Source organism: Mustela lutreola, chromosome 1 (genome assembly GCF_030435805.1).
Source record: "Mustela lutreola isolate mMusLut2 chromosome 1, mMusLut2.pri, whole genome shotgun sequence".
Lineage (NCBI taxonomy): Eukaryota > Metazoa > Chordata > Mammalia > Carnivora > Mustelidae > Mustela > Mustela lutreola.
Window position 1 is genome coordinate 100,095,979 of NC_081290.1, and position 23,273 is coordinate 100,119,251.

The 23,273-nt window shown below is 40.3% G+C and overlaps 1 pseudogene; it reads right to left on the bottom strand.

Moving 5' to 3' along the window:
- Positions 1-514: 514 nt before the first annotated feature.
- LOC131822825 (U4 spliceosomal RNA) lies at positions 515-587 on the bottom strand (annotated as a pseudogene).
- Between the last annotated feature and the right edge of the window lie 22,686 nt (positions 588-23,273).

The window sequence follows — 23,273 nt, forward strand, 5'->3', positions numbered from 1 at the left end:
ACTTCACTGCACATTAAAATCATCCATCTTTGTTTGGTCTCCAAACACTGCTGTGTTCTCAGGATCAGGAAATAAATATGTTTTTGTTTACTACCTCACAAAATAAAATGTTTGAGTTGTTTTTGTAAGCTAAATTATATTTCAATTTCCTTTTAGATACTTAGGAAACAGATTTTTTTTTTCAAAAATTGAAAAGTCCATTCTAGAGATTGAAATCATTGAATATTTTTTTTTCACAGATTATCCTCAGGGTAGATGGAGAATGTTTTATGAAGTCTGATGAGTTTTGGTTGTACAAAGATATATGCAACAGTGGATCAAGAAAGAAAATATTTGAGGAAGTTTAAAAACGGCCTCAAATTAAAAGGAAATACAGAGGTCCCAGCTGAAGTTTTCACAATTGTTACTCTATTTTGGTTACATTTATACGGTGGGGCTTTAAGGTCAAAGTATTGCTATCTCATCACAGGGATGTAGATGATAATATCTTAGTAAGTTTAATAGTCAGATTTCCTTTGCTTTTCAATTAGCAATAATCGCACCTCAGATAAACCTCATTGGCTATGATACTGCCACTGCACAAAGTTCTTTTGCTTTTCAAAAGAGACATTTAAGTGTCTTGCACCAAATAAAGAAGAGAAAGGCAAAGTATATTTGCATTGGCTGTCTATAAAGTAAGAGGCAGCTCTAATGTTTATCATTCACCATATTCAAAGAACAACATGAGAGAACTCATGTTCAATTCAGCTGTGTTGAGCAATAAAGGTGATTTCAATTGCTCCCTGAATCCTAGAAAAGGTGGAATGGACAAAGCCAGGGCCTGGGCCTCAAGAGCGTCTGGAGCTAATATTCCCATTACTGCAACACTCTCTCCTCTTTCTCTGCCAGTCTGCTTCCTGCTCTTTTGCTCTAGACAGGACTCTTCCACACAGCAGGAAGCACAGCTCACTAATAACTTTTTAAATTTCCATCAATAACTGCTGTATTAGGTACTGTTGCTGCCTTGGTCATGCCCCTGGCCCATCTGTGAGGTCATCTGTGGCTGAAGAGTTAGTCTCTTCTCTGTCCCAGGCTTCCTACCTTGAGCACCTGCATTTTTCTGTATTGAGAAAAACAGAAACATTTTTTTTCTGTTTTCTGCATTTTCTCTTCTGAGAATACAGGCTGGAGAAATGGGCTGGGATGGCAGAGAGGGCAGGCCAAAAGTGCCCAGTGGTTCGTATGCTCAGGAGTTAGCTTCAGTCACAGAGGGATGGGAGTGGGTACATAAACCACCCGCTCTCCCCAGTTCTGAGTTTTGTGCTCTGGGCCTCTGAGATGTCCCCAGCAGGACTCAACATCTTTCGTTACAGCTTTCTTCTTTTCCTCCTCTCATTTCCTCACTCTCTTACCACGCTTCCTGGAATCATCTCCCAAATAAAGTATTGTACTCAAATTCTTCCTCAGAACCTTTTGCGGGGCGGGGAATCCAAACTGAGACAACCTTCAGAGAATAACTGATTTAGTCCTTTACGACTAGTGCAAAATTAATGGAGAGATTCTTAGATTGGCCCATCTTGGGTCAAACGCCTATGTATGGTCTCCTTGGTTGCAGCCATGGGAGCAGGGACATGGTAGCTATCACATGGGTAGAATAGCTGAAAAAGTGCTCAGAGTCAGGGGTAAAGGGAATGAAGAGAAGAAGCAGTTCCAAGACATAGAAGAATATTATTCGTAGAAGATAGGATACGTGTTGGATGATGCATTGGTTGAGTGTATAAAACCATAACTCTTTACCCATAAGGTAGTTAATAACGTATTTTGTAAAATGTTTGTTCTGAGCCAATTTTTTTGTAGCTTAGTTTTAAAATAATTTAAACTTACAAAAAAGCTATAAGAATAGTACAAGGACCCCTCGTATAACTACTGTTTGGATTTAAGAATAGTTTAGATTTGGTCCTTTTTTTTTTTTTAAGATTTGTTTATTTATTTTAGAGGGAGAAAGAGCAAGGAGGGGCAGAGGGAAAGAGAGAGAGAATCCTCATGCAGACTCCCTGCTGAGTGGGGAGCCTGACACAGGGTTTGATCCCAAGATCCTGAGATCATGATCTGAGCCAAAATCAAGAGTTGGGTGCTCAACCAACTGAGCCACCCAGGCACCCCTTGGTCCTATTTGTTTTTATAAAATTTTCTCTTTCTCTCACATATATATTTATATATGCATGTATAAGCCTATGCTTATATGTATATATGTCCTATATATATACACATGTATATATGTGTATAGGTTTAGACATACTCTCTCTATATATGTGTAGATACATATATAAATATTCAGGTATCTTTTCTCTGAACCATTTGAATGTGTTAGAGGTATCATACTATTTTACCCTTAAATACCTCAGTGTGTATTTGCAAAGCACATGGAATTCTCTTATATAATTCGCATACAATCATAAACCCAGGAAATTTATTATTGATTTTATACTGTTACCTAATTTTTATTTCATGCTCAAGTTTTATCAATTATTTCAATATTATCCTTTAGAGCTAGTTTCTCCCTAGCTTAGGATTTAATCCGAGAGCACACATTGTATTTAATTATCAAGTCCCTTTACTCTCCTTTAATGTGCAATAGTTTTTTTCAACCTTCTTGTGACCTTGGTATTTTTGAAGAGTATAAGCTAGGTATTGTAAAATATCCTTTAATTACAAAACCAATATATTTTATATGTATTGGTAACCAGAAACCAATATATTTTAACTAGTGCGTATGTGGAAAATGGAAAGAGGCAACAGCAAGTAACAGCTCCAAAGACAACCTTCACATTCAGCTCATTAACTTTGAAGGGGCTTCCATTCTACTTTGTATTATATGTAGTGTTGATAAACTACAACCTGGGATGGAATGTTCATTGATATGTTAGACAGCGCAGTGTTACTAGAATATGATTGACTATGTGAATGCAATCAAGCTGTCAGTGAATCCTTCAAATCATTCTCCTTCCTTAAAAATACTATTCAAGGGTGGTCTCTAATCAAAACTTTCATATAGTGAGAGGGTGTGCATAGCATAGAAATTTATATCTTAGTGGAGGTAGGTGTTATTTAGTGCATTTTGTAGAACAAGAACTTTACATTTACTGAGCTTAAGATAGTTGACTATGGTAGCCAGTGGAAAGCCAAGGTTAGACCCTACATAAACCTGATTCTTTGCCTGAGTGCTCTTTTCTGTTTTGTCCAAGTAATCAAAACGGTGCTACTCACTGTAACTGTCCAGTCAAATCCCATTCGTGATTTGGTGATCATCCAGTTTTTAATGTATTTGACTCTTCTCATTACTAAGCAAAACAAATGACGCTTTACCAGGAAAATTCTTACTTTAAGGGCTACTATCTAAATGTGTTACTAAAATTAAGTACTAATTTGTGCCTTAAAACATTCATTCCGCCAGTGAAAATGCCCCCATAGCTAAATGAACAACTGTTTTAATACATTAATACCTGATGTTTTAGATTTTTTTAAGTAGAAAAAGGAGTCTCCACTATTTGTTTTAGGAACAATGCACTCCAATGGACTAGAAACTCATAGCAACGAGACAATTTTTTTTACAGAGTGCTCCCCTCAGCAGGGAGAAGGGACTGAAAAGCAGTCTGGTATATTGGGAAGAGCATGGGCTTTAACCAGTCAAATGGAATTTCAAATTCTGTAGCATCAGTATTAGCAGCATAGCTTGGGCAAGTAAGTAATCTTTCTGAGCTTCAAATTCCTAACTTGTGTAATGGTAGATATGATATCCATGATTTAACTCTCTGGTACTTTTAGTACTTACTCTTCAGGATGACAGAAAATGTATTTCAAAGTGTCCTTATATATACACACACATATATATGTGTATATGTTTAGACATGTGGTGGAAATGCTTAGTGGTGATTATCTTCAATGGGGTAATTGTCCAAGAGCTGTGAGTAGATACTAAGGAGCATCATTATAAGGAGAGGAAGCTGAGTCTACTTGCTGGAGCTAAAAATGATTCAAGATGGTACAAACAGTCCATACAATTTTCCTTTAAACTTGCTTTGCGGATTTGGGGCTGGCTCTTAGCAACAGTTTTACTCTCTTCCATTCCACTTTTCTAGAGGTTATGTTGCATTAAACAAACAACTGCTCTCACTGTTCAAAGTTGCCCTAGATTTTTATTTTCACTAGGATTCACCAACATTAGAAGGTTTTGGGATGGGGATCCGCATAGTATGACTTGCTCTACTCTCCCCTTGGGAGGCCATGGGTATATTTATGTATTCTTAAATGAAAATAAAACCCGTGTCCATAGATGGTAATGCAACTAGACATGGTAAAGAGATTTCTTGAAATTTAAATCATCTTCTGCTTGCTTTTTCTCACCTCAAAAGCAAATTAATAAAATAAATTTCATAGTCTTTCATAGGAATATTTCTTCCCTGGTTGAAGTCAGTAATGTCAAGGTAGGTGTGATTAACAAAGTCTGAAAATGGGAACCATAATGGAAACTACAACCCAACCATGTAAGGGCAGCATCACAACTGGGAAGATGACGCAGACTCAGTCACTGTCTGAAAGGATTTCTCTACTTTCAATGGAATGGAATCCCATGGAATTGTTCCTCTCCGCTCTTCTTTTCCTGCTTGAACAGAAAATATACCAAAAGTATTGGCAATTATCTGTATGAATCAGCTACTTTTGAGTTTGACAATATTCTTGGAAAAATGTTTTAAAAGCAATTTGCCTGGCACATGAAGTTCATGGAACTGCTTAATTTGGGAGGAGCAGGAGAGATCAGGGGTCTAACGTCCCAGCTGCAGCAGGCATACCCTCTTCAGTCTCTCTAACAGATGGCCAACCATGCTGTTCATCATTCAGAATGATAAAATAAGTTGTTCTAAGGAAAAAGGTGAATTTCTGTATTTGGGGCTCCATAATCCTCTACTTCATTCAAATCATTGTCTTCCAGAAACAGGAAATCCAAAAGAAAATGAAAACGAACTATATTAAAAATATATACATATAGAATTGAAAGAAGACATGGTGTTCCCTTTTATTTTTATTGTATTAATTTTTTCTTTTAGTGGCATACATTTGTGTACAAATATATACACGCATATGCTAATACGGAATACGCACGCACAAACACACGTGTTTAAATACCTTATTTCAGGCCATCCCAAATTATTTTTGTAAAGAGCTTTTAAACTGTTACATAAACATGTGGTGGTGAGACTCCTGAGCCTGATAATGAGGACGGGACATTTACAAATGGCGGTCCCTGCTAGACACAATAGCGTCTCCGTCTCCAGATGTGATTTGAGTGTCCACACAGGGAGCTCTCAATCATGATCTGCACTGAGCTTCCCTCTCCTCTTGTCTCTACTTCAAAAAGAGACCAGCAGGTGAGGGGAAGGCTTTCACAGCCGAGAATAGAACCAAATATGATAAAAAGTACAAGAAGATTTTTGGTGGCATATTGGAGGCTTTGTGTCTTGGTAGTCTTGTGAATCAGAGCATTTTCTTTTCTGCCTGCTTTTTTATCTGTCCCTTTGATTGATCGGTCCTTGTCTGATATTGAGCCTTCCAGCCAAAGACTACTGCTCGCATGGGGCTGCAGTTTCGGCAAGTGACTTATTTTACACAGGGATGGCGTGTGAGGTGGAGGAATGATGGCGGAGAGCCGGGAGGGAACAGCTGTCTGTCACATAGTAAATAGGGACGGCTGCAGATCAAGGCCAAGCTGGAACACATGGCAGGCTTCAGGGACAGAGCAGAGCGGCTGAAAATTGAATCCTTCCTCCTAGCTCCTGACCCTGTCAAATCACAGTGCAGGAGTTACTCTTCTGGAGGTAGAGTTCCTAATTTTTATTTTACCCTACATGTTTTCTTTCGGTTTTGTTCATACAAAGCCTGAAAAGCAAAGATGAATATTTCAGGAGTTTGAGTGGAAAAGTCTCCACTGAAAACCTCATTTAGGCTAACTAATAGGCATTCACAGAATTCAGTTATGTTTTCCACAGCTTGAGTCTTTGAGTGCCTCCCTTTAGAATGACTGTTCTTATGCCATCTACTACTAAACATTGAGTCTACGTTATGATTACTATTTATTATATACCAGTGGGTCATAAAAATGAAAGATTTAGGTCACTATATGCTTACTTACTTTTGGAGATGGCTTGAAAAAAAACAAACACACTGGTTGCAGAAATGAAATATTTAGTCATTCCTGAGTACTGATGTGGCCAGAGCGTCCTGTTTTCCAGGTTTTAGACACTGACTACTTTCAAGACTGAAGAAATTCTAGCTGTTAATGCTTGCTTAGGGTTGTCCCACCTATGTACAGGGAGATTTTTAGCCATCAGCCACGGTTTATTGACAATCCTTCACACACCAAGCCCTCTACCAGGCACTTTGGAGGATTATGAAAGAAGCAGAAGATACACGTTAAACGGTAAGCTCTTGAGGGGTATACAGTTTAATGAGAGAACCAGAGAAAACCCAAGCAGATACCTGTAAATATAACAGATGAGAAAAAACCCCAGCTCTATTCCCTGCATTGTACTTGGTGCCCTTAGTAACAGATGTGTTACTCCTCTGTCAAGGGCGCTAGTAACACATACCATTGGGTGTTCAGGAAATGAAAGTGCTGGTATTTAGTAGCACTTGGTATTTTTTCTTTCTTATGCTAAGAGTGGTAAATGCTATAGTGTAGTTCCACAGTTCCTAATAAAATATGCAACACAGTTTTGTCTGAGAGGGAGTAATGTTCTCAAGTATCAAAATTGATGCTTGAATCTGGCAAAACAGCCGAGATACTCTATTTTGGAACTAAATGGCGGGAAGAGCATGTGTGGGATTCCGAGGCTAGACTTTGTTGTGATTCCATGGACCCGAACTAGGCTTGTCAGTTCAGTTAATGCATTCAAGAAGCATTTGAGAGCCAACTACCTGCCCCATGCTAATCTGGATATTGGGGAATTAAGGAGTAACAAAGAGACCTTTTTCTCAGTGACCTCACCGTGTGGGTGTATGTGGAGGTGGGGAGTGGTTTGGGTGGAGAGCTGCCTTAGCGGATGGCGGATGGCTGTCATGATTTTTATTTTCAGTGTTTGGATTTTGTTGGGCATGGGTGTGGAGAATCAGAAAATTAAGAAAGGAAATAGTTATGCTTACTGATGGAATTCTGATATTCTTAGGGCAGTGAAATGCTCAGGCATGAAGAGAGTCTGTACCAGCCACTGTTAGTGCCTGGGCCATTACCTCCCCACCTTAACCATTGTAGTAACGCTATGGCTGAATTCTGACAGCCGGAAAATTTCCTGTGGCAGTGTGAGCGGGCAGGATATACCAGAGAATTAATGCCCTCATCCCTACCCTCCAGTCCCATTGATAACTAGTGGGAGTAGGTCCTTCTTCCTTCCCAGGTCTCTCCCCACTCCGTGGGATAACCCCGTGGCTTGATTCACAGAGTTCTGCAGAGTGACTAATTGATGGAAGCTTTTAGGTACTCCTAGACAGTTGGTAAGGATAATTGTATGAATGCTTCTACATTCCCCAACATTCCTTAACCAATCTAATGTTTCTTTCTTCTGCTGCTAGGCCCAAACAGGGTAAGGGTAAATACCCATGGTGAATATTCATGTTCTGAGAACTCTGGCTGAGTGAATTTTTAGTAAATTTTTTTAGTAAATTTTTTAGTAATTGATTGAATTTTAACCGAGTAGCCTTGCCTTCTTGGTTACAAATATAGATATATCTGGAGTGGGGCACTCTATAAGTTGGCCCAAATGAGGTGTTCGTTCATTCAAAAAATACTTATTGAGAATCCACAATGTGCCAACCTCTATGCTAGGCATTTTGGATATGGCCGTGAACAAGGTAGATCTAAATTCATCCTTTATTAGGCTTTGAAGGCGTGGCTTACAGAAATGGCAAGAAGGAAATTGTTGCAAAAGCTGGCAGGTACGCAATGGATATCTCACGCATAAATGCAGAAGCCGCAGGAGGGAGACAGTTATGTCCATTTGGCAGTAGGAAGAGAAATGGAGAGAGAGACAGAGACAGAGAGGAGGAATGACAGTCATGGTAACATTAGGACTCTGGAACCGGCACTCCACATACCTGCTGATGACATGACATCAGGGTGGCTGGATTGTCAAAGCTACACTGGCTTCTGAAGGACCACCACTTCCTAAACTCCATTTGTCTCCAAAAGCTGGCTTTGTTGGAGGTCCTGTTTGTGGATATCTTAGGGGTCTAAGGTCCTGGTTTCCTATTTCTCAGTATATTATTATCTTCTTACAACACACCTTCATTAATTACAGAAACGTGCGATGAATTCTTCTCATTTTAAAGCTAACAGAGAAATGTGAACATAGAATTAAATTGTCATTTTTGACAAATAAGTGAAGCAAAGTGATTTTTTCTGATGAGGGAACAAAAAACACAAAAGACCAAAAAAACCCTGTCTCCAAATTTACAACATTTTAGATGTGTTAAGGGCAAACACTAGTAACCTCAATTACTGTGAGGAGACCTAGAAACAAAGAAATCTGGGATTGCCAGCATCTTAAAGGGGCCTTCTATATAGTTTTCAAGTGTATTATACTCATCAGAATTCTGTTTGTGTCACTACGTTTTCACTAGTCCAATCCACATTCATCAGTGCCTGTTTATGCCTTATTTTGTTTTGTGTTATTCCACTTGTCCTTAAATAGCAGCAACGTCATGTAGGAACTTGTTAAACATGTAAATTAAAAGGTCCATTCCAAACCTATTCAATCAGAAGCCTGGGGGTTGGATCTCCCCAATTTGTTTTAATAAGCCCTCTGGGTGATTCTAATGGCAAGCTCGTGTTTGAGACTTACTGCTTTTGGCTAAGAAAATGTCTGGATCTTGGGGTGCCTGGGTGGCTCTTTGGGTTAAGTGTCTGCCTTCGGCTCTGGTCATGATCCCAGGGTCCTCGGATGGAGTCCTACATCAGGTTCCCTGCTCAGCAGAGAGCCTGGTTCTCTCTCTCCTGTGCCTGCCACTCTCCCTACTTGTGCTCTCTCTCTGTCAAGTAAATAAATAAATAAAATCTTTAAAAAAAGAAAAGAAAAGAAAAGAAAAAAAAATGTCTGGATGTGCTGGGAGCAAATATTTAAAGTGGATTCCTAAAGATTCTCCTGAAAAGATTTGTAGAAAAAGAGACAATATATTCTTTAAAAAATTTATCTCTCTGATGTTTTAGGCCTATTTTTGCTGTTGTCCTTAATGATGATGTATGTTTGTATCTGTGTATTTCTATAGTAGGTACATCCATTCCAGTGATGGGCTGGTAAATGTTGAATGACCAGCTTTTTGGAAAAAGAAAAAAGAAGGCCTCATTTATAGGCTTTGCTAATTTCTGTGTTGTAAGAACTCCCACCATGGCCAATTTCAGGGTACAAACACATCATCACTGGAAATGGAACAGGAAGTAGATGAGCAGAGCTCCCCCCATTGATTCTGATTCTACCCATTGAAGCATAAAGCCCAAGACAGAGCCGTGATGTCACATTTGCTGAACAAATTTTGAAAGAGCAAACTAAGGATATAGGTTAGAATTTTATCTATTGGGGAAAGAAAAATTTAGTGTGATGGAAGACTTTAATTAGCATCTCATACCATTCTTCCTTGATTTTAATGACTTTCACAAAAGTAACAATGGAAAGAAAACAAATTAAACATGTATTTATTTAAAATATATTCTTTAAATAGCTCTTTTTATTACCTGCTGCAACAAATCAGGCTATTTAAATACAGGCCATTTTCAACATAGCGCTTTATGGCAATAAAACACTCGGCAAATCAATTTTATTGTTCCTCTCTGCGACCTCAAAACGTAATAGATATGAGTTGCCTATTTTTACAGATGAAGAAAGTGAGGCACAATGAGATCTTCAAACTTTCATATAGCGTGTTAATAGAAAAACTGGGATTAGGCCTCGAACCCTGGAATTTCCCAGCCATAGTTTATTAGGTTACATTTTCTAAAATGTGAATAATTTAAAAGGAGACTTTAATTGGCTTTGTTCTGCAGGGGTGACTGAGATTTCTGTTGCTGCAATTTACCAGACCTGAGGTTCATCCTGATGGTTGCCTTGCCCCTCCTGCTCATGGTCCCCACCAAGAAGGGCCTTGGGAGGCCAACTTTCCTGCCATATTGCTAAACCCATCCATCATCTAAAGTGCAGTTGCGGGCGCCTGGGTGGCTCAGTGGGTTAAGCCACTGCCTTCGGCTCGGGTCATGATCTCAGGGTCCTGGGATTGAGTCCTGCATTGGGCTCTCTGCTCAGCGGGGAGCCTGCTTCCTCCTCTCTCTCCGCCTGCCTCTCTGCCTGCTTGTGATCTCTGTCTGTCAAATAAATAAATAAATCTTTAAAAAAAAAATAAAGCGCAGTTGCCTGGGTTGGAGTTAGACACCAGCCCCAGAGGAGGCTAATCAATAGGTTGGCTTGGAGCTTAAATGAAAGGGAACAAAGACACTCCTCCTCTCCATAAATCAGAATAATCAAAAATAGGATAATTAGCATGGGAGCGGAGAGCTGAGAGTTATGATGAAAGATATTCTGGAAAAGCCATGATGGGTTGTGAGTAAACTAAAGTTATAAGAGCGCAAAAATTACTGGTAAGTAAAAGGTTTGACTTAGAGAACAGACAGGGTGATCAGATAAAAAAGCAAGTAGTTAGAGAAAGAAAAATAAAGAAATGTTCAGGGGAAAAAAAAATACACCATGAGAAACAGACCATGCAGCAATCGGAAGAGGGGGAGAGATGGAGGGAGCAGCCAGTTTCCAGGACTGCCCTGGTGACTGGCAGCTTTCCAGCTTCTCTCCACGTATATATGGATAAGTTCTGCAGTGCGGAACAGAAACTCTGTGTTAGTGACTTAGCCCAAAGGGGGTCTGTAGTCTTCACATAACAAGAAGTCTGGAGGCCCGTGGTAGGGGGCTGGAATAGCAGCTCCCCATCATGGCATGGGCACATCTAGCTTTGCTCTTCACGTTCCTTGACAGGGAGAGTTTGTTCTCAGGTTTGCCATCTCAGGGCCTCCAACATCACATCCGTTTCCATGGTAGAAGAGGGAACTGATGAAGAGAAATGTGTTTCCCTATGTAAGTATCAGGAGTTTAAAACCTCTTTCATTTCACTGTTCTGAATAGTAACAAGGATGCTTGGCAGCAAAAAGGGTAGGAAATATAGCCTTTTTTCTTACTTTTTCTTCCTTTCTCCCATCCTTCCTCCCTCCCTCTCTTCCTCCCTCCTTACCTCTCCCCTTCCTTTTTTTTCTGTCTTAGTACATTGCCCCCAGGACAAAATTGGGAGTCCACTAAATAAGGTGTCAAGAACTGGGGAAACAGGTAGCAGGGTGTGCCTCAGCATCCTTATACCAAGACTTCTACCATTTGGGTAACTCAAGTTAGTCTTGATCAAAATTAAAACCAGCATGGAGATAAGAGTTGCTTGGTTGGCTCAAGTAAAGGTATTTTGGCCATCAGCCATCACAATTCCTCTGTCTTCCACTTTAAGTGAATAGAGCTGGACATCCAGAAGAATGCTATCTTAAACTTGCACTTGTGCAGCTGAAGGTGGCTGAAAAAAAAAAATAGGAGATTGATTTAAGGCACTTAGCAAAAAAAACAAAAAAAAAAAACAAAAAAAACCACAAACAAACCCAAAACAGCGGTGCCTGGTTGCCTTAGTTGGTAGAACATGCAACCCTTTAACTCAGGTTGTTTGAGCCCCACTTTGTATGTAAAGATTGCTTAAAAATAAATATTTAAAAAAAGAAAAAATCCCCAAACATTAATTGCTAATAATAATATGGATTTGTTAATAAGTCATGCCAACTTAACATCATGACTTAATTTTTTTTTAGGGTATTAATGGACTTTATTGTTTGCAGTGGGTGAGGAGGGAACATGATGGCTCTGGCTCCATGGTGACTCCAAAGACCTCTTCTGTTGCCTTCCTGGGAATATACTGTATGTATAGTGTCTTGCTTTTAGCAAGAGTTTTAATAAACTCTCCTGATATCACTTCAGGAAAGATGGAGAAATTAAACTTGGTGATAGAATATCTGAATATAAAGCTGGTTAAATATATTTACCTACTATGTTGACAAATCTATTAGTGTTAACCTGATAAGAAGTCTTTAGAGAGGAAGCAATAGTCTCTGCCTTTGACTTTGTCCTGTTCAATTTTTCTGGTGGTGGCTGGAGAGAGAGAGACAGTTACTGATCCGAAGTTGGAAGGATAGCTGTTGAGATGTGTGATGGAATAACAGAATGAACAGAATGTCCTTAGATTCAAAAGAACCAGTCACACAAATATAATGGAGAGAGGATCTGGCTTAGTAGCAGTTGGTGGAAGAAAAACCAGAAAGGACTACATGTTCAATCCAAGTTGACTGAGCTGACACATGGCTTGCTTGACCCTCTCTCCCTTTATCTAACTCACTTAGCAAATCCACAATTCAGGGAAATCTAACCCCTACTATCTTAAACTTGCACTTGTGCAGCTGAAGGTGGCTGGAAAAAAAAAAATAGGAGTGCACTGGAGGTCCTCACTTCATTACCAAATAGGTCTTGGTGCTGCCAGTCAAACTATATAAATGCTGCTGGGTGCACCAGGGTTTTTCCACGTGTCACCTTGCTGAAGGACTATTTCACACATTCTCCTCTCTCCTCTAACCCTCAGCATCTCCTCCCTTGTCCTCTTTCTTGGCTGATGCTCGTGCCTCCTACTTTACTGGAAAAGGAGAAACAGAAGAGAGCCTCCATAGACTTCCCACCACCACCACGTCTACCCACCTCTCAGCATCTTCACCAATCTATTTCTGTCAGCAAAAGAATTATCCCCAGCAAGGGTCTTTATTTGTGCCCTGGATCCCAACCATTCTTGCCTTTAAGGTGGGAGGGTGGGTCCAGTCCCTACTACGTCATGATGACTAGAAGCAGAAGGAGTGTTCCCAGCCCATCCTCTGAACTCCTGCTGCCCGTGTCATCGCTGATCTCCAGGTGGTTACATCCGATTCCCAGTCCTCAGTCTACTTGCCTGCTGGCAGTATTTGGTACACTTGAGACATTCTGTTCCTCTGGCTTTCAGAACAGCACATTGCCTTACCTTGCTTCCTCTCAGGTTCCTTTTGTGATTCCCTCTTTCCTCCCTCAACTTCTGAATATTTGAGAACCCCAGGATCCAGTCATTGGATTTGCTCTTCACCCAGTCCCCACTCACTCCTGCCTCATCTCATCCTGCTCCTGACATGGGCCCACACATATGTCTGCTGCCAAGACTTTCTCCCCAGTTCGAGATATCCACACTCAATGTCCTGCTCTACACTTCCATTCTTAGGTTAGGTAATAGCTAATACTCCTCAAACTCCAAGGCAGATTCTCGCTTTTTGTCTCTAAGGTTGCCTCACCTGCAGCCTTCCTCAGCTCATTGGTAGCAGCCTCATCCTTCCCAGTGTTCAGGTTGAGAACTTGGCAGTATTGACTCCTCTCTCTCACACTTCACAACTCATCCATCAGGAAAATCCTCTTGACGCTACCCTTAAGGTAGACCCAGAGTCTTCTCACTTTTCATCTCCTCTCCTGCTGTCACCCTGGTCTGAGTGGTCAATCTCCTTCTCTCCCAATATGGCAATAACCTAATGTGGTCTCTCCTCAGCCTGAGGGGAGGGAATCTACATCTTTTCTAGACTCAGAATCCAGAACGATTCTATTCAAAATGCAACATATCATTGAGTCTGTTCCCAATCTTGCAGGGGCTCTAGATTTTCCTCAAAATAAAGCTCTTCCCTGCCACCCAAGGAGTCTAACTGATCTGCTCCTGTTACCTCTAGGTTGTCCTCTTTTACTGCCTCTCCTCACTTATTGTGCTCCAACCACAATGACCTCCTTTTGTTCTAGAACATGCCATGTGCATCCCACTTTAGAATCTCTGCACCACAGATTCTGCTGGAACACTCTTTTTTCTAATATATCTACCCAAAGTTAACTTCCTTGCTTTAAGTCTTCACTCAAATATCACTCAATGATGTCTATCCTGATGAAACTAATATAGTCCCCTTCCCTCTAAATCATCCTTCCCTGTGAGTGTTCACAGTAGGAACATGACAAAGTAGTTGTGGAATGAAAGGTAAATAACTGGTTGGTAAGAAACACAAATTTTTGGTTATTTTAGTAGAATCATAATTTCTAAAGAAGGAAGGTGTAATCTCACTGTGCTCTGGAGTAAAGATAAGAGTTAAAACTCTTGAACACTTAACTGTGTGCTTTATATACACTATTATACAACATATTCACAATAACATTATAAGGTATTTGTCGAAGCTTTGTCTGCTTTGTCAATGAAGAAAATGGGACACAAAAAGGTTGAATCAATTTCCCTATTTATACAACTAAGAAATGGCATAACCAGGATTCAAATTCAGAAGACAATTAATTCCAGAACCCATATTCTTTTTTTTCAAAGATTTTATTTATTTATTTGACAGACAGAGATCACAAGTAGACAGAGAGAGAGAGAGAAGCAGGCTCCCCACTGAGCAGAGAGCCCTATGCAGGGTTCCATCCCAGGACCCTGGGATCATGACCTGAGCTGAAGGCAGAGGTCTTAACCCACTGAGCCACCAAAGCACCCCTCCAGAACCCATATTCTTAACCACTCACTAGTGCTGGAAGGTATCTAGAGCAATGTGACTGGATTCTTGAAACCATGTCTTATGTTAGAAGGCTGAAGGAACTGGGGTTTTCCTCAAAAAAAGAGAACACTGTGGGCACATGACCATTTTCCAGTGTGTGAAGGGATGAGGTAGAAGAACAAAATTTTTATACTGCTATAGGAGAGTAACTAGAGCTTGCAGTAGAGACAATACAGAGAAGTAGATTTTTAGCCCAACATTAAGAAAGAACTTTTTAACTATTAGAGTTGTACAAAGTTAGTAGTCAAAGTGACTACTTCCTTGTCACGGAAGTTTATGCAGACATTGGATGGACCATCTTGGGGATTCACTTTCTCAGGTAATAGTTCAGACTTGTCTTTCCAACTTGCAGATTTTGTGATTCACCTGTCCTTTACCTGGTGGTGTCCTCTGATGCCCAGGGCAATTCAAGGAAGTGACCTATGTGGGATCAGAACTGCTTCATCAGTGTGGGAAAGAGAAGCAATTTATTCATTCACACTCACCTGCAACCTGCAACTCCACAGGCAACCTGGAGATGAGGGAGGAACCATTTCTATTTCTTAAGTATAAAATTTCTTCCTTCCTTCCTTTTTTCTCCTTCCCTCCCACCTTCCCTTCCTTTCTTCCTCTTTCCCTCCCTTTCTTTTTCTCCCCTCCCCTCTCCCTTCTCTACTCCTCTTTTCTTCCTCTTGAAGTAGATGGCATTAGGAACTTTCTTGCTAGCACTAAAGTTATATTGAGCCCTTGGTGAATTCACTCAACAATGTTAATATTTCAGAACTTGTCTTATGGTGGGTTGTGACTTAAAGGACTTGTCCTGAGAAAGAAGATCTCTACATCATTTTTCCAGGTAAGAGAAAGAGATTTTGTGCATTCCCTGAGGGCGGCAAATTTGTTGATCTCTTCTCCCTGTTGATTAGAATGGTGATCTCTGTTCTTTTGACACTGCTTATCTGACACATAACACCCACTAGGGGCAATTTTTGTGAGACAGTTCTAAGAATAACTAATGCATTTTCACGTTTGCAAAATACTAACATAAGAACCAAAAGTTAAGGGGCGCCTGGCTGGCTCAGTGGGTTAAGGCCTTGGCTTGGGTCATGGTCCCAGGGTTCTGGGATCGAGCCCCACATCGGGCTCTCTGTTCGGCGGGGAACCTGCTTCCTCCCCCCTCTCTCTCTGCCTGCCTCTCTGCCTACTTGTGATCTCTGTCTGTCAAATAAATAAATTAAAAAAAATTAAAAAAAACCCCAAAAGTTAAACACTTCTGTTAAAAAGTAAGACAAGAGTAAGTTTAATTTTGCAGGATTTCAGGGCCATTAGGGCCATACACATAGCCATCTGTATCTGTGTACATTTCCACTAGATATTTCCACCTGCTAATTCTATATTCTTACACATGGTCAGCTATGAATAATATCCATCTTTGCCTGTTTAGTCAGTTTCTTAGATGATCTTCTTAGAACATTTCAATTACTTGGCTTGACTTGTTTTTCCTGTGTGTGCACGCCCTTTGGATGATGTTGTCTTAAATTTTAATTCTTTCTTATTTTCATTCAGTAAGTGATGGAAGAATCAGAATTACACTATTTGGGGGAATTGTTAGTAGAATAAGAAAACACACTCACAGATGTCTCCACTGCACCTGTATCTTTCCCCTGTCATGTAGGCAGGGATTAGAACTCTGGCAAGTTCTCACAAACAAGTTGATTCTTATAATGACATCACTTGAATTGACAACAGCCATCATCAAGCCACCTTAGCAATGTATATTTTGTATATTTTTAGAGAAGACGGAGTTGTTGATGTGCTAGCTGTCACACTTTCACTCTGTTTTCTCTACTCCTGCATTTGATGTATACGAATTCTATCCACACTCCGATGAAATGGCCCTTTATCTTATGAACAACTGTGCTTAGTGGGGTCTCTTCTAATCTTCTACTTCACACCAGTCCCTTACTGGTCTTGTAGGGCTAATTTTTGAATTTTAGAAGCTGACAGGAAGTTACTGGAATAGATTTTTGCTGGCTTTTGAAATAGGGTCTGCTGGTTTCTCATTGACTTCAGCTTTTACAATGCCATGAGTGTGATCACTGAGGAATTAAGTATTTTTTAAGTGTCTGCTTATTGGAGTCTCAAAGTCACATATTTATGGTTCCCAGTAATAATTCAAACCAACATTAGAACCCAGAGTGCCTGAGAAGGAAAACAAGACAATTTTAAGGATGACATATAATGTCAGGAAAACATGCTCATTTGGGAGTTAGGTCTCAATTTCTACTCACTCCCTCACAAAAGGTTCAGATGAGGCCAAAGATAGAATAATTCTTTTTTATAAAATATGTTTTTCTGTGTGTGAAATGAAGATTGTTCTTGCCCATTAATTGAAAGGATCTTCCTCATGGTAGATCCCCTGGGTGTATCTGTCATCAAAACTGAGAACTCAGATAGCTGAGACACAACATGAAAGAAAATACTGGCGTGTTCTGAGGGGAAGAACCGGGTTTGGCTCTCTACCACAATTGTACCTATCAGACAATTGATGAGAACCTGATTCCTTTCTCCTACACATCTCCCCTATTCTCCCCACTCCCGGAATTCGATCTACCCTCAAGTCCTACTGACGTCAAATCAATTTCTTGAATGCATTGCCTTGGCTCCTCTCCACTTCTGCGCCTTGGTCTGGGTCATCTTCCTTCCAGCCAGGCTTCCTGCACTGGCTTTGAACTGGTCTCTCTGTCTCTAATCCTTGTTCCATAGTGAGATAAGAGTTATCTTAGGAAATACAAATCTGATGGACATTAGCTTGCTTAAATCCCCTAGGTGCTGTCCATTGCCTTCAGGGCAGAGCCCAAATTCCTTAATTTCCTCAAAAAAGCCCAGTTATACCTGGCCATTGTCCATTCTCCAGCATCACTGCTAATCACTCTCCTTCTGCTTGAGTTCTTTACTTTCTCAGACTCGTTTGTTATTCTCACAGGTGAGAATAACATTTCCTTTGATAAGACCATTCTGACTTCACTTTTCGCCTGTTGAATTATCTTTCAGGTCTCAGCTTAAATGCTGTTTTACCACAGAGGCAGGCCCCCTGGTTAGATGCCTTCCTATATTGCTTCTCTTCAGTGTTTGTCCTATCTACTAGACTCTAAGCTTCTTGAGGACTAGGGCTATGGTTGTCTTTTTAGCTCTTACCTATCTACTACCCAACTGAAGTGCCTGATGCATCAGACACATTTGACAAATAGCTGTTGAACCACTGACGTAAGTGATGAGCACACCGCCCGGCATATAGCAAACATTTGATGACTGGCAGCTATCTGTGTCCATATCTGTTTCTATATCTGTATCTGTTCATACATACACACATATGTGGTACGGTCAGTATTGAAAAAAAAAGTCTTGCTATATGTAATAATGGACTTACCATAAACACTATGATAGGAAGGATACAGTCTATTTATTTATTAAAATTATTGAAAGTGTGTAAATTGGCTCTCTACCCAAACTGGAAAATAATCTTATAAATAAACACGTTCCAGTGCTGCTTGGACTTAAATTTGAATGAGCTCTCTGTGCAGGAGAGGTGGTAGAAAAGTACACGGGTAGCGAAATTTTAGTGGCTTGTCTTATTTGAACATACACAGAGGTTATGATGGGCAAATGTTTAAGTTATTACCGCTTAACACGGATGTGGGGTACTGAGTGCGCCCCTTGTAGCCTGGCAGAGTGTATCATTTAAAAGCAGATGTGATTTCTTGCCATGTGGATTTACATGTTCTGATTTAAGAAGGGATATAACGGGTTTAGGTTTTGTTAAACCTAAGCTTTACTACAAAGTTCCTTCGGCTACCCTGGCAGGTTAGAACTTCATGGCATGAAAGGTGAAGGCGGTGGTGAGGTGAGGGGTGATGAGGGGTGGGCAGTGAGGCAGTCATTGAGAGGGACTAACGTGCAGCTGCTGGCTTCCAGAAGCTACTTCCTCTCCAAAGGAAACAGTGGTATGCATGAGGAAAAACAAATTAGGGAGTTAGAAAATTCACAGCCTGTGACATTTGCGTCACTTACCATGATTGAAATGTTGAGAACTGAAAAGTGACTTTCCTCGCCAATTTCTCATTGATAAGCTCTGTTTCAGGAATAGCTATGCTACATGGAGTCAATAAATGTAATTGCTTTCCTTTATTGTTTTCTGATCTCAGTATCAGCAGAACAAGAAGCACGTGTTCAAGAGGCTCTATAAGTCTACTACGTTTTCTCTGAGGCCATACCTACTTTTAATCTCTCAGATAGAGAAATACATATGTTTTTTTTTTTCTTAAAAATGAGAATTAGAAGGGTCTCTAAGGATTAATGTACATCCATATTGGATAAATCTCATTATTCAATCATTCTCATGAACTCAATCAAAATCTGTTAATTGGGCACCATCTTGAAAGATTTCACTCTGAAGAAGAGCGTAGGGACTGTGCCTTGTTAATTAAGCATCTGATCCCACAACTCTGTGTCGTATTAGTTTTGTGTTAGTAGGTGTGATACGTCTCACTTTAGTCTACCCATTGGCTCTTGTTGTTCTCTTGTATTTAAATTATTCCAGTGGTATGGGATCCTTTTTAATCCTCATTATATGTGGCTTGAGCATCATTAAGAGGTATGAAAAAGATGTCCTTTCAGGAATCTATTTATGTATGATCAAAATTAACAAAGTTAGTCTACACAATACCTAACTGGTTGATATTCCCCCCTTCCACTTTCACCAGTTCCTGAGTAGAAGTCACATATAGCACAAGGAAGTATAGAAATTCTCTTTTGATTTCTCCATTGAGAGGGTTTGGACAGATAACCATTTGCAAAGCTGCTTAAAACACACACAAGAAGGAGCACCTGGGAGGCTCAGTTGGTTAACTGTCTGCTTTCTGCTTGGGTCATGATCCTGGGTCCTGGGATGGAGCCCTGGATTGGGATCCCTGTCAGTGAGGAGCCTATTTCTCCCTCTTCCTCTGCCCCTCCCCACTACTCTTGCTTTCTCTCTCTCAAATAAATAAATAAATAACATCTTTAAAAAACAAATGCACATACACACACACAGGGGTGTGTGGGTGGCTCAGTCAGTTAAGCGCTGACTCTTGATTTGCTTAGGTCCTGATTTCAGGGTCATGGGATCGAGTTCCATATGGGGCTCCATGCTCAACCCAGAGTTTGCTTAAGATTTTCTCTCTCTCTCTTCTTCTGCCACGACCCTTCCCTTCCCCCCACTCAAATGCTCTCTTTCTCTCTCTCTCAAAAAAAGGGGGGGTGCACCTGGGTGGCTCAGTGGGTTAAAGCCTCTGCCTTTGGCTCAGGTCATGATCTCAGGGTCCTGGGATGGAGCCCTGCATCAGGCTCTCTGCTCGGAGCCTGCTTCCCACTCTCTCTCTGCCTGCCTCTCTGCCTACTCGTGATCTCCGCCTGTCAAATAAATAAATAAAATCTTAAAAAAAAAAAAAGCACATACACACAGCAACAGCAGCATCTATTTGCAAGAGGGGTAGTCGTGGAACAAAGAAAGTATTCTAAAATGTGTGTATGACTTGCTCACTCTACCTTGGCAGTGACATAGCTGAAACCTCAGATGGTCCTGCTCAATGGCGTGTTGGTTCACAGTTGGAGCCAGGTCAATTCTCCAGGCTGATTTGCCATATTTTGACATCTTATGAATTTTTAGGTAAGTCCCCTCTTTGTTTTCTTTTGTTTAAGGTTTAAGATTATGTGAAATATCTTTATATAATACTTCCAAAGAGTTACAGTTTTATTTTTTACATATGTGATAATCATTTCCTTCTATCAATGATTTGATGAATGTAATTTAAAATGTAATTTAAAAATTGAACCAAAATCCACTAAGGGTTTATATAGTTTCAAAATATATTAGATATTAAAATAATGGTATGTTAATATGCACATTCTACAAAAGCACTTAATTTCCTACTATAGCACGAAAAAACCTACACTCATGACCTATGTAATTATACATACTTTTTTACTTATGAGAAATAGACTTAAGTTACTGATACGATGTTTGTACAAATTATAACTGTGAGTATCTCTCACCTTTTATCATTTTCTTTTTGGAAAATTTTCTATTTGAAAGATAAAATCCACACCCAATGATGAAATAAGAAAATCATTCTTGGAGATATGTATAATGGCTGTTCATAGTCTTGCACAGCTGTTATTTTATTTTATTTAAATATCATGATTTTAAAGAGACCCTGTCATCCCGGGAGATGTGATGCATGCAAGCATGGTGTATAGCTGTTCTAGAAAGAGTCAAGGCAAATCCCACTTTTATGGTCTTAGTTTTTAAATCCCAGGAGGACTTTACAGAAAGAGACTGACAAGAGGGACAGGTGGATATTGGCTCCAAGTTGGTGACAAGTATTCAACCTCAGCTGCATTCTTACAACAGGGGATTGAAGAGCAGCTGGCAGCCTGGGAGCCACTGTTCTCTGGATGGAATTCTTGTGGCAGAGAGAAGAATGTTCTATCTGGCTCCCCATGCTTTGTGAACAAAGAGCACAATTTAGGAGATTGAAGCTACTGTGGGATCTAAAAGGGGGCGCTTTACTCCGCCTTCCCTCCCTTACGTGTTTTGTGTTATGGTCCCAGTGATTTATGTTCAGAAAAGAGTATAATTTCCCAATTTACTGTGAGTCATTGATTTCTCTGAACTCAGGATATCCTTTTAAAGGCCCACCTCCCATATTTGGGAGGTCTGGGGCAAGAATATATAGAAAAAGATCCACATCTCATATATCTAAACATCTATGAGTTATAATCAAGTTGACAAACTGTTAAGTAAGAGATGTTCTTTCTCCTAATTTGGACTGTTCTAGCAGAGCCTGGAGATATGAAGGGAGCCAGGCCCTCTAGCCCCCTTGTCCTTCTCTATCTCTGCCCCCCCAAAAGCTTGGGGCTTTATATGCGTGTGTGGACACCCCAACCCACATAACCAGGCTCCATCCACACCCCCTTTCTGACACCTGCTCCTTGATCACCCTTAGGCCTAGAAACTCTGGAAACAGGTTGAGGATAATTTGGATGAGAAATTCTGTGGTCCTAGAGTTCAGACGGTGGTCCAGAAGAGAAAGCTCAGGCTCTGAGGGGACACATCCCTTTTGCTTGCAACGTGGTGACGGGTAGGGCTGGAAGAGGCCCAGAGCAGGGCCCTCCACAGCAAGGGGCTCACGACAAGGGACCCTTTACCTTGGTCTAAGGACAATACTCTTCTTTGAAACCTCAAAGTACATAATATTGTTCCTGCTATGGCCAGATAGGGAGGATGACTTTGTGGCTAACTTATAAGTTCTCCATTTAATTAAGAATGGTTAAAGCCAGTACTTATTGCCTGGTGTTTATGACCCATCTGCCCTCAACCTGGGAATAATTTCAGTATGGACAAAGTAAACTCTTTACTGCTGCACATAAAATATAAAACCCAGTGGTTCAACATGGAGATCATTCTTCCTCTGCATTTCTATAGGCTTTGGAAGGGTGAGTGCAAATGTGGAATGGCCTCCTTTTAGTTAGCTATATTTGACAGGACTTTGGTCTGAAAGGTAAAAGGCAACCATTATTCTAATCCTATAAATAAGGGAACTTGGAAAAGCCTTTCACTTTATGGTTACTTCACATACACAATAAACTAGGAAAGGAGCCAGTAGCAGATGTCAGAGTTCTTACCTGTGCTTAGTAATCAGGGTCATACAGGTTGAGATAGATCACAGAACCCAAGAGACCTGCATAGTATTGCCTCTTGGTTTATCTAATAGAAATTTAAAAGAAAGAGCAGAGAAGGAATCCCTATTTGCATTATTCACAGAATCACCCATAAATTAGTGGCATGATGGAAGCGAAAAACCCCACATAGTGTTAGTAAGAAAGCTAATGTTACATAGATTTTTACTTTAAGGTCCAGGGGGACCCAGCCAAGTGGAAAAAGAGCTGAGTTATGGTGGAAACCAGTCACCTTGTTAAAACTGAACAACCAGGTGTTTAGGAAAAGAATGGCATGAGAGACTGGTTTCTTTCTGGCTGAACACAACCGTTCACTGTGAACACAGAGAAAAGGAATCTTTGTTACAAGCATAGAGGAAGATAAAAATCTGTGTATTTGGATTTTTTTTAAATACTAACTTCACAAGTCTATTTTGGGTTTCACGGTATAGTCAAGGAGAGCTGCATTTTGAGCTATAATTATGCTCTACTCCCTGTAACGACTTTAGTTGGGAGTATTTGTTTCAGTATGCAGTCTACAGCAGCTTAAACTGGGATAAATGTGTGTGTAGGTGTAGGATATATTCATTTTTCCTACATGGTTTTTTTCCCTAAAGAAAGAAATGAATAGATACAGATCATTCTCATTCCAAAATAAAAACTTTCAGCGAATGTTATGACAGTGGATGAGAGATTCAGGGTAAATGATTATAGATCTTGGCTTTTAAGAAATAGCACAGTGAGGGGTGCCTGGTGGCTCAGTTGGTTAAGGATCTGCCTTCAGCTCACATCATGATTCCAG